This window comes from Rhinolophus sinicus, chromosome 5 (assembly GCF_057876585.1).
Source record: "Rhinolophus sinicus isolate RSI-liver-muscle chromosome 5, RSI-T2T, whole genome shotgun sequence".
NCBI lineage: Eukaryota > Metazoa > Chordata > Mammalia > Chiroptera > Rhinolophidae > Rhinolophus > Rhinolophus sinicus.
This window is the reverse complement of record NC_142505.1, coordinates 63586213-63599487: the sequence shown is the minus strand read 5'-3', so window position 1 is coordinate 63599487 and position 13275 is coordinate 63586213.

Genomic DNA, 13275 nt, shown 5'->3' with positions numbered 1-13275 from the left:
TAGCGTGGGAGACGGTGACTGAATAAAAATCACCTATGGTTGTTATTGCTCAAACAAAGTTCTGAACTGAGATTGTGTTTATGACTTCAGGGTTGTCTATTGCTGAAGAGTAAACAGAATGTTGTGAGGCCTCCCTGAGTTTACACTCAAGGACCAGGGAAGGGCTTTTTCTGCTGAATAAATATAAAGGATGGTGAGAGATAAACATAAAGTTGCTTTATGATTACACTCAATGAGTACTACTTATTTGACATACTGGTGACATTTGTTTCTTATAACCCCGTGGAGGCTTCTTAGGGGCCCCTCCGCATTGATAATGCCCTAATTCAGCCAAGAAATGTCCAAGAGGTTTGGTTTCTGATTCTCTTCCTAACAACCCTTCAACTCAATTCTGCCAGTTAAATATCTTCCAACTATTAGGAAACTATTAGTATTTTGTTTTCTTTTTCAAAATAAACTATTATTTTTTGAAATAAAAATTCTATTATTAAATATGAGGAGAACGTTGTCGGGAGTTTTCTTTCCCAGTGGATGTATATGTGGTTATACAAAGTAAGGAAAAAATAGTTTTAAAAATCTTCTGGTTATTAGGGTCTACAAAGCTTTGGGTAACATACACTGCGGTGAGGAAATCGTCTGTGCTTCAGGTGGGAATACTGAGGTGATGATGGAATGAAGAGGTCTCTACAGGTCACACAGCAAGCTCCTGGCAGCTGGGGATCAGGACCCGGAGTTTCCTACTTGGATGCCTCATGGAAGAGTTAAAAGAGCAGTGAGAAGGCGACCTAAGGTGGTATGTTCTGGATCTGCCAAGCCCAACAACTCTTTTACTCACCATGAAAAGGAAGTCTTCAAACAGCAAGTGCCAGAGACACCCAGGGGTTAGTCATGCTCTCTGCTGTCCTGCAAAGCTCACATGGTATGTAGGTATTCTCTGCAAAGTTTTCAACCCTCTGCCTAGAGCTAGGTGGGAAACTTCAATGGCTGGAGAGTTCCAGGCCCCCAAATCTGGTATGGCCCTATAATTACAGGGGAGAAAAGACAGAATGGACACTCACAGCTACAGCTGAGCACCTGTACGAAACTTTCAGGTGAACATTCCAGGACATGGAAGGGGAGTTCTGAGCCTTTTTATTATGTCGCCTACAGTTGATGAAATTTTAATATGGCCCAACCTTTTGTGGCAAAATCCAATTAAGGCTTTCTTTGGGATGGGGGCATATTTCCATTTCGTGGGGCTTGATGCTTAAAACTTAGGAGAATCCTTTTAAGAACAAGAATGCAAAAGTATCTTAATACTGCAATTTTATTAAAACATATTAACATGTTGAAAGGGACTGGGCACAAGAGAGGGCCCCAGAGGCTTAAGTTTCATTAGCTTCCAGGTAAACCACTTCTGTCTGGGATACAATGGAACAAGTTTTTCTGCAATCTATTGATGCAGATCTAGACATCAAAAGACAAGCATGTTTCCACTTAATCAGAAAGGACCTCAGCAGGGAATTTGCATATACTAGCCTCCTCCTTTGATGTAGACAGCCCTGTCTCACAGGAAAAGGGCAGAGTGAACTTGGCCCATCCTGCCTCAGAACAGTACACAATATATTCCTGGCATCTGACAACTTGACAAGTAAAATGTAGTGTGCCAAGAGGTATCTCAGGCTCCATTTCAAGATTCTTCCCAAGGATTCCCCATAAAGGTGACATAATTACACGTAGTTATTCCAGCAAGTGCTTATAACTAAATTATTCAGTGGGAGCTGAGATTCCAAATTTCAGTTTTGACTTACCCTACTGTTTTCATTTCTTCTTTTACATCTTTAATTTATGGTTGTCTAAAAACCTAATTAGTTATTAATCCTTAGGAATTATGTGCCAAGAGCATGATAAGAAACCAAAGAGGACTAAAGAGAGGAAAAAAGAAAAAAGTTAACTGAAAAATTCCTTCACAATAAACTTCTCTATAAGTGGGGGCTTAGCCATAATTACCCTAAATACAATTAAAAAGTAAGACCCTTCTTTAGCTAAGTGATAGTATTCCAGCATCTCCCTAAGGCTGTTTGTCAGCACAGTAGTTTTTAGCAGGAACTTTGAGGAAGAAGCATTCTAAAGTCAAGTAGTACAATACTCCTTGGAAACTCATAGGGCATATTAAAGGCCCTGAGAAGTCCTGCAGTAAAAATGACCTGCACATATGTGTTTAACTCAGCATTTCCCAAACATATATTAAGTAAAAAAAAACCTGTCTCTCAATAAGGGCAAATTTATTTGAATCATTGGTTTAAGCATTTATTTAATATTTCAAAAGCATCATAGATAATGCACTTCATTGGGCATTATAATTCTTTTATATATAATTCTATATATATAGATGTACAAGACAATTTTTCAGAGATAATCAAATGACCCACCCCATCTTTGCAACCACACTGCTTCAAATAGGAATGTGCACCAACATGGAGCATCCATCTGCTTTAGCTCACAGATCTAAGATTTGGGAATCTTTTCAACATGACATCCAAAAGAAGATTTCAATTCTGCCACAGGGAAATAGTGACACATTCCCTTCTTATCTTTCTCTTTGTTTCATGGCATGCAACTTGCTCTCACTGTCTCTCCATCACTCTAAATATACATCTTTGTTCTTTTTTTATTTTTCTTTAACTGCTCTCATTTTAAAAACTGGAAAACACTCATTTATTAATTGGTCTAGTTCTTAATAGAATACAGTCATAACTTTGGGGGGGCGTCATTCACATTATGTCACTTATGTGATGACTAGCTTGTTGTTTATTTCAAGGTGGTTCTACCTTTCTGTCACAATTCTGGCACCCTAGGAGACACTGAATATCTCCTGGATTGCAGAGACAGCTCCCAAAATAATAAAGAATCTGTAACATCCATATTAACTAATTAGTTAAGTCTCCTATTCAATTGCATATTTAATAATCCCTCTGTTTGAGGGGAAAAAAAATGTCTTGATCTCTGAGAAACTTTCTGCTCCTGGGGTATCGGGATTATCTTTAACTCCATTCCAGGGTAAGTCATTTTACACAAGTCACTGAGAATAGAGAAGTGGCCGTATGTAACACTTACTCTGGGAATTGTGGAATATTTTGACTTTCATGGTTCCTGAAAACATTTTTTAAAAAGACCAGACAAATAAATCCATAATGCACATTCATAATCATCTCTTTGAGCAAGTCACTTAAATTTTGTAAACCTCAGTTTTCTCACCTGGAACGTGGAGATCATACTCAGCCCACATAGTCACAATGAAGAGAAAATGAAAAAGTGTATGGGAAGCCTTCAGGAGAGGCTGACATTTACCAGGTATTCAATGAAGAATAGTTATTATTTAAATCCAAAGGCCTGAGGAGGACTCAAATACCTACTTTTCCTTAAACTAGTCAGAGTAAGAGGGAGGGACTTTTTACATTCAAATTTCAGTTTTGTTTAATTCTTTTGTTGGTCCTTTTTCTTTTGCATCATTAATATACAGTTACCAAAAATCTAATTAGTCATCAGTCCTTTGAAATTATGAGCCATAAGCATGTTGAAGAACAAAAATTGCTACAGGGAGGTTAACAAATAGCTAAATGTTAAATAGTTAAATGTTCATAATGAACTTGCACGTAGGTGGGAGCTAAGCCAGTTGCCCAAAATTAGCGAGAAATTTACATCTCTAAGAACGATTCTGCCATCTCCATTACTTGTAACTGTTAGATTTACGTCTGAGTAAAATTGAGCTAAATTGGGCTAAATTCACATTTGGGGGGCTCGCTATAAATTAGCCTGTGAAATAATTGAGATTGAGGTGAAATTTCCAGAAGCTTAGACTTCACTGGGAAAACGAACAGACCAACAATTTCTTAGCGGTTGCTCCACCCCACTCCAATCTGTTACTTTTACGTCCAACGTCAAAGGCAAGCTTTCCTCATTCCAATTGTACCCTGAGCACTCTCCCCCATAAAATACGGTTTAAAGGCCAGCTGCAGTGCGGAGCCTTTTCTCGGAGCCTACAGTTTCAAACAAACGACTGGGCAGAAGCCAGGATCTATATGGGCTCACGAAGACTGTAAAACATTTGGTGCCGAGTGGAAAAAGACGCCTGTGAGCTCTGCCAGACGTTTTCAGCTTTCTTGCACCTGTGCCAAGTGTTTTTCAGCTCCCCTACCCCTTTCTTTTGAAGGGGGTGGGGATTGTGGGGGTAGGGGATGGAGGGGGGGTGGATAAGCCAGCTTTCTGAGGGCATATGCCTGTAAGAATTAAAAAACTTGTTACCGCCATTACACACTCGTTTCCTGCCCAGTTCCCTTCTGAAGGCAAAATGAGAACCTCCAGCCAACCAGGGTACCAGAATTCTGAGCACTTAAGCCTCTTTGACATTCATTTCATTCTCTCCAACATCACCCAGTTCTGAAGACCATCTCCTCCCTAGCCAGTCCCCGTAGTCTGTCTGAAATCTCTCTCTTGAACTCTCAGTTGAATCACCGCTGCCCATCATGGGCACCAAATTGCCAATTATTTCAAGGAAATAATTTACACATTGAGACAGTTTGTAACATGCAAAAATATGTGTGGAAGAAAGTATATGTTTCTTAAAGGAAGAACACCCAAAATGTTTTCAGATGAAAGTGTGAAAATGTCTAAACATAGATGACATGATACAGATCATGAGAAAGTCAATTTGAAATTATCCTGGAATCTTGTGATAATGTTTTCCAAAGGAGAATTTAGGGGAAGGGAGGTCCTTCTCGGATGCCACACAATAGCAGTGAATATGAAGAGTTCCTCAATGTCTGTGTTCATTTCCATGCATTATCTAAGTTAATTCAACAACCCTATGCGATGAGGACCCGTCTGTTCCCCATTTACAGATAAGAAAACTGAGAGTTAAGAAGATTAGATAAAATCAAGTCACACTCCTAGGAAGCAGAGCTTAGACTTGATCCTGGCCTCTGTCTCTGAGCCCACAAATGCTGTTAGGCTGGCCATAACCCTCTCCAAGGGAAGTCCCTTCAGCTCTTAGGGTTTGGATGAAAGAGAAGTCACACTTAGAGATTCATTCCTTTGGCTTAAAAGTTGGATCTCTGTCAACATATAAGTCCTCCCTCAAGATAAAATGTACAATTTCATCAGCCACTTGACCTTAGCAGGCACGAGAAAATTGAATCCTTTTCCCTGGGCATGTTTCACTAGAAAGGACAGACGCATCACTAGATAGAGCAGATGCATCGCAGATGGGAATGGAACAAGAGGGCAACAGCTTCTGGTGGGAAGATGATGCCGAAGACGTCTCTTAAAAATGTAAACTGAAACTTGTCACTTCCTTGCTGAATACCTCCAATGTTCACCCAGGGCTCCCGTGACAAATTCTAAGCACCTCACCAGGAGCCTTGCGCAAAGCTTCCAGCCTTAGCATTAACCACAGTCTGTTCCCCCAACCTAAGGAGCTCTTTTCTACCTCAGGCCATTTGCTTTTGCTATCCCTTCAATTCATCTTCAGGTCATAGCTTTTGGTCTCTTTCCCCCTGAAACCTCAATTTAAATTAGGAGGCCTTTGTTTCTCGGTGTCTTTCTTTCCCTTCACCGCACTTAACTAAGTATGGAACGCCACAGCAGATAAGGAACATTATGTCCTCTCTACACCTCTGTATGCCCCGTAACTATCACAGGTCCTGGTACACAGGAGGCATGGCTTTACTCTTTGGTGGAAGAATGAATGAATCCAGGGCAGCATAGTCTACCTCGGTACTCCCCAGTTATTCAGTGAGGAGTAGCACATCTGAAAGATCAGCTCAAAACTTGAATATTTACTTGATTGAACACCAATGCGATTAAAAGTGATTTTTGCCTATGTCAGTATGTAAATGTATATAACAGAGACTCTGGCCTATAAAAAATTTCAGGTCTTTTGTATCTATTTTCTAAGGCCTAGTTATTGTATATATGTATATGTATATATATAACATATATGTATAACACCTATATACATGTGTATTTGTAGGTGTTATATGTACTACCTCTCGATATATTATATATAATATATATTAGTAATTATCAGCATGATTATTTTTTCTTATTATAAATTTTTATTGTTGTTATTAAAATAGCCCCATTGACCTGAAAACTTGCTGTGTGCTAGGGATTGGCCTAAGCAATTTATATATTTTTAGTTCAAGCTTCATAAAAAAACATAAAAAGTATTACTACTCCCATTTTACATATGGAGAATTAGGGCTTAGAACAATTAAGATATCTGACTGAGATTTCTTAGATCCATGATTAAAATCTAAGTTTATTCTTTTAAAGTCATTTATCTTCAAAGACAACTGACATTTAGTTTGTTATTCCATCACTCAAGAACCCAAAATATATAAAAAAATCAAAACTGTCTCCTCTTTATGCATCTTTTCTCTTCTTACCCACACACAGACAAACACACACACACACACACACACACACACACACACACATCAAGCTTAAGTGTAACAATTCAAATCTATCCCATGATGAGAGAAAAAAGAAAAATGGCAGGGAAGTGAAGCCACAGACTGCGAAGCCTGTCTGTGAGCATCAGCCTTCACACACATCCATCCATTCAAAAAGCACACCTGCCTTAGGAATCGAGCTTTTTCCTACAAACTTCTGAACATAGCAAACCTATCATTTATAATCCAAGAGTTCAAGCAAAAATGCATTTCCCATGCATTTCCCCGTTCCGATATAACAAACACATGGTATTCCATCACCCAAGAGGCAGTTCAGTGATCTCTCAATTCTCTTCCAGCTCTAATACACAGCCATTCTCATGTGTAAGTGGAGAACTGCTTAAAAACAAACCCTGGGCTTGCAGAGGAAGCTCCTAGTGATACTGGCCTCCAGGAAATTAGTAGGCCTCAGTGAAATGAGATAATGGTCTCCGTGAGGGGGTACTTTATGGTGTGTTGGGGGGCCAGTGGAGATAGGGCGGGGGCCAGCGGGGATTCCGCAGCTGAGATGCTGGGCTGTTCTGCCCCCGCAGCCACTGTCGCTCTGCTTCTGTGTCCTGGGTACCGCGGTGCTGTAGGTGACCTCATTTACACAGGTGTAACATTCATTCGGCACACACCAAAAATGTTTATTGAGCACTATGTTCCAGGAAATGTTTAAGTGCCTGAAAATTTTACTTCCTAGAAGAGGAGCAGAGGTTTCAGGAGGGAGAAGGAGGAGAGGAAAAAGACAACGAACTCCTACAAGAGAAAGCAGCAGGCTTCACAAGAATTCTGACCCTTCCAGCTTTGAGTCTAAGTTGCAAATACACTTAAACTCTTGGGTCTCAATTTCCCCATCTTTAAAATGGGGATAATTACACTGCCTCCTCATGAGGGCCTTATGATGTATGATGTCAGAGGAAAAAAATGTAAGAGGAGACTGCTCTAGCCATTGTAATGTTCTTATTGCTTCTTCGTGACCAATTCAAAAATCATTTTTCCTACAGAAGCATCTAGTCATTTCTCACACTCCAATCAAGGACAAATTTTAAGTGCCTCTGCAGTGGTATGTGCGGAGCTGGAAACCCTCGGAATGCTTCCTTCACAGTGCCATGCCCCAGCTGTGAAACAGGAGTCCCTTCTCAGCTGAAGGTATTTTCCTGGGTTGCAGCGACTGTTCCACTAAAAGGCAGAGGTGCATTAGTGGGAGATTTATGCTAATATCTCTGCAGTGGAAGTCAGGAGGCTCACTATATTCTCATTCGGTCTGAGACAAGTAGCCGGGTATGTCTTTTAACGGGATTTCCAGGAAGGATATTGCAGCTTAAGACATGCTGATTTGCTGGCATTTATACATTCCAGGAAAGGGGTTGTCTTAAGTGTATCAGAGCCTGGAGCAGAAAATTATTCTAATGCCCCCTCCTCCCTCTACCTCTCCCCAGCACAGGAGCAGAAAATATTCATTGGCTACGGAAATGCTGGCATTGGAGAAGAGCCTGGAACTGTTTCTGAAGAGCCCGCATGAGACAATAGGACAACCCTGGGGGATGGGCTGCGCTACATCCCCAGCAACTGCTCCTAGGATGGCCCTGCCAGCGCGTGTAACGGCCAACTGGTTCATCTTGCTAACTATAACGTTCGGCGTATGCGGAGGGAGTGTTTATAGACATATACACACACCATACATTTGTCACAGCAAGCACATATAGAGACCATCCAACTGTATATTTTGCAGACATACGAACACCCACATATATTGTCCATATGTTCAAACAATTTTTAAGCTATAGCATGAACAAATAAGGATATCTTTACACTAAAAGTTGCTAAAGGCACCATAGTGGACACTCCAGAGCATGTATTTTAAAGACCAACAGAAGTGAATTTGAATTGCAGCCTTATCTTTTCTAGCTATGTGACTTCTTCTATAAAATGGGACTAACACTGGGATAGTCCTCATCGGGTAGCCATGAGGACTCAATGGGATCAGGCATATGAATCACTTAGGACGTGTCTAGTACAAGGTAAATTCTCCATAAATGTTAGTATTGTTAATACCAGATGCCACACCACGTTGTGACGACCAAAAGTCCTTCAGAACCAGGAGAGGTCAAAGCAAATGGCAAGATACCATACAGTGCCCCCTGAGAGCGGTCCACAACCTCACATCCGTCCGCTGCTTCTTCCCACCATACTCTGGCACACAGCTAGCTAGCATTGTATTTACCCTGTTGTAGCTCTCTCCCTTCTTTAGACTGTGACCTTCTTGAGTCAGGAACAGTGTATGTTTTCATCTTTGTTTTCCCAGCTTCTGAACCAGAGACCAGTTCAAAGTAGGTGTTCATTAAATACTGATGGAGAGAACTATTATGAATAGAAGACACACCTATGCAAAAAGATCTGCAAGAGGGGAGTGTCAGATTAGGAAGATGTACAAATGTAAATCATCACAGTAAATGCTGATCTTTCAAACAAAGCAGTCCAGATAAGGCAAAGGAGTGTAAAAAAACCTCATACTTTCTTTAGACTTTTTCTTTCACTGAAAATAGATAGAGATACATATTTTCACTAATCTTTTAGGGTAACATAGATGTTTGTTAAAGTACTGTATCATTTTTCTTGCATATACTACTTTCTTAACGCATAACCTAAAGTTCTCAGCCTGAGCTCTTAAAGCAAAGATCTCACAGACCCTTTAAAAGAAACCTGTGTGAAGAATTCTTCTAGATATTTAGGACACTCAAACTTCTAGCCTTTTATAGTCTTCTTGTCCACCTAATTGGAAAGAAATTTTAAATTTAAGCCCTTATCAAGACTTTACATAATATGTAACTTAGTGTTCAGAAAAAAATTATCTTTTCATGCTCTGATTTTATCAGTTTATATAACATTTAATTAGTGATGCATATAATAAGTACCTTAGGCATTAATAGATTTGGGAATGTAGTCAATTGACTCTAGACTCTTGTTAATATACAAATCAAATGATAGGTGTATTGGAGTAGTTTTGTCATTATAAGTGATCAGAGTATGTTTTCCAGGAGAAATAGAGAATTACTAGTCTGAAAGGTTTTTTAACTGGGGGTCAGATATGAAAGCTTTTATTGAATTATCTTTAGAACAACTCATAAAACATTTTTTGAGGGATTGGATGAAGAAGAAAATTTCACATTACAAACATATTTTTTAAATCATTTCAGGGCAAGACATTTATGAAAAATTGTTAAGGCTAACCTCTCAAGTGGTGATATCATCATATACACTGGATCCATGTTACCTACACACGGTACTTCTGCTTTTCTTTTTCCTCTAATTACTTGGGAATAACCAAGAATTACAGGGTGAAAATTAATAAAAGAAACATCAACTAAAATTAGAGTCAGGAAGGCCTGTAGAGTGTCATCTCGTACCCTACCACTCCATGTCAATTACTCCAAACAGGAAGACATCTACTACAGACACCAAGAGGATGAGATGTCAGTTACTGACACCAACAGAAAGAGTTGTACCTTGTACTCCCAAACAGGAAGTGCAGCTATTTTACTACTCCAGCAAAGGGAGGAAGATTTTCATCATGCCCAGCAACAAGCTTAGCCAACGGAAACACCACACCTCAGCCAATGAGCAACCATCATCACCTGAACTCTACTTTCCTGCGGTGAACTTTCATTTTTCTCTGATAATTTCTTTGCCCCACCCTCTTTTCTATAATAGCCTTCCATCTTGTATAACACCTCAGAGTATCTCTCTGTTTGCTAGATGAGATGCTGCCTGAATTCATGAATCATTTATTAAAGCCAATTAGATCTTCAAATTTACACAGTTAAATTTTGCTTATTAATACAGCATGTCTCTGTTGGCCATCTGTATGTCTTCCTCGGATAAAGTGTCTTGGCAGAGTGTCTGTAGGATATTGCAGAGGGAGTGCAGTAAGAGAAAGGATAAATCCAATTCCTCGGATAATAACTATGAAGTCTAAGCCATGTTTGTTTGTTTGCTTGTTTGCTTGCTTGCTTGCTTGTTTGTTTTAGCACAGATTTGTGGACCTGGGTCAGTTCCCAAATGTCTACTTCCTTAAGGTGGACACTATGAGTTGTCTATCCAGATATATTTCTTCTGCCTCCCTCCTTGAACCCTAATCCCAATCATGTATGTCTTATCTCTCATACAGTTTGTGTGATTCATGGGACTCAGATGAATCTCCAAGGGTAGAGCCTGATGAAAACACACCAATCAGTGTGAGGCATTTCTCTGGTAACTCTAACTGGTCCAAGGGTGGTCAAGTGACCTAAATTGATTCAATCAGACAGAAAGAAAGGACTTACATATAGGCGAAGGGGAGAAGTACTCTTTCTCATTTTCATTTGACATGAATAAGGAAGTCAGGTGTCTTGTCTTGGTTTGTATTGATAGTCAACGTATTGTCATGATTAAATCAATGTCATGTCTATATTCATATCATTGGTAGAAAAAGATGAAAAGAATCTAAGTCCCTAATACTATTAAACCACTGGGTGAATCAAAAAGAAAGTCTGTTCATCTCTAGACTTTCTGTTAAGTGCAATAACAAATGCTTTACACTTAAGTCAATTAAATACCAGCTTTTGTAACATAAAAGAAAAACTGCACTAAGTGTTCATATTGATTTTAAAATGTATTTCAATTTGAAAAAATTAAAATGTATATGGGGAGGTGGAGAGGGTAGTACTTATTAGAATTTGGGAAATAAGCTATAATACAAAAATATGTTAGAATTGGCTTGGTTCATGATTTTGAAATTAAAATGTCCACTTTGGATTTATGATCTACAATTAGAGGTAGTTCCAGTTCAGTGGCTACTCCTTCAGAGACAGCAGCCTAAAAAAAAAATCTGAGACCTCATTGATACTAATTGAGTAGATAATTGAAAGGATAGAAGATTAACCTCTTCTAGATTTTTCATTTGTAGGCATATGCATACAATAAAACTAGATTCTATAAGAAAAATAGGTATACTACTGAGAAGAGTTGGAAAGAAAATTCTGTTTAGATACTGTGAAAAACCTCTAACTCACATAATTGCTTCTCTTATAATTAATAGCTACATACTTAAATCTAGAGTTGTTACATAGCTGTATCCACTTCCAGGATTTTTTTATCTCCACAGTGTATCTTGCTTTGCTCCTCTCCTCTGCATGTCGTGCTGTACATTCGATTTTGGCTTAACTCTGAGCCTGGGGTTCAGATACAACTGCTTCATTAAGCAACTAACACTTTTCTTTCTCTATTCAGTCACTTAAGCTCTTCAAAACATACTTACAAAGATATGAAAATATGATTAAATTTACCATTTAGACTTTTTCCAAAAAGTGAAATAATATAGTTTCCTAGCATAAACCATTTATTTTCTCACAATGCTCCATACCATCTTAATAAACACTCAGGTGTAGGGGTGCTTGGTTTAAGCCTGAGAATAAATACAAAGCAATACAATCATCCAAAAATATGAAATTCAGTTAAAAAAAAAAAAGCACCTATTTATTACCTAGGAAATATGTCAGAGATTAGACTGGGTGGGATACTCATAAAAAGAATACCCAAATAGTCAAAGGGAGGATGTTATTTAGGGGCTCTCCTCTTGAGTAACTTTCCTGGGGGGGGGGGGGAGGGTTGGTTTTGTTTTGTTTTGTTTTTTCCTGTTGTTTTAACCAGCCATTCTGCATTCCCCAGATCCAGAAATGTGGAATTTGGTAACATGTTATGATATAGCTAGATTATTTCCCTGTAAGTTCAAATTATTTCTTATCTTCACTTTCAACTGGGACATGTCTTACTTTCCCACCTGTAAGTTTTTTTAAATCATGTCTCAAAATAAAGGCTTTAAGAAACAAACAAACAATAGTAAGAAAATATCACCTCAAAGAGAAAACTTTATGAGTATTAGGGATAATAACCCTAATTACCTTTTCTATTACCTTCAGAGAACAAAATTAAACAGATATAGCTTTTACCTGGCCAATGTGATTAACAAGACAGTGAAAACACATTAGGCAGAATTTTAAATTTTGTCATATTCATTATAGTCACATGATCATTGTAAGGAATCAACAATTCAGAGAAAATGTCTTGAAATTTTTTTGCAAGAATCATCCAGTTTTAGCATAAATAAATTCTACCATTTATTAAAGCATTTATTAAAAGCAACACGACAGTAGTGGCTGGGGAAGAGGTATGAAGGATAATACAATACCTAAACAGGTGATACCAGTTATGACATATATTTGCTTTTTTTTTTTTTAAAGTGGATTTTGTTTTTCACTGCTGTGAAAATTTGGGCAAATTTTACACCATTCCTTGAACTATTCTAAAGCCATTTTTAAAAGCCACATCAAATAGTAGGCATTCTATAAATGTTTTTAAGAATTAAACTGAATTGATTAATGCAGCACCTCACAGGCCATGGGACACAGAGAACAGAGACTATTTTAAAGGTAATTCATGCTGAAAATAAATGGTTGAAGAAACAGTAGCTTGTATTACAATCTATTAAATTCTCAATGCGTTAATACCATAGGGTAATAATATCTCTACCAGTATAAATTTAGACCACTTATATTTATCCAAGAAGAAAAATGCAGTAGGCTGTTAGTGGTTAAGTATGCGAGTAATAATTTATAGATCCTTCTAATTCCTGCGTAGCCCTGGATCATCTTATGTGGATGGCTTCAACATCCTCAGTAGGAGAGAACCAATATACAACTAATGCATGAGGACGTGATGAGGCAAAATTAACTAAGAGTAAAAAATTCCAAGAAATCAA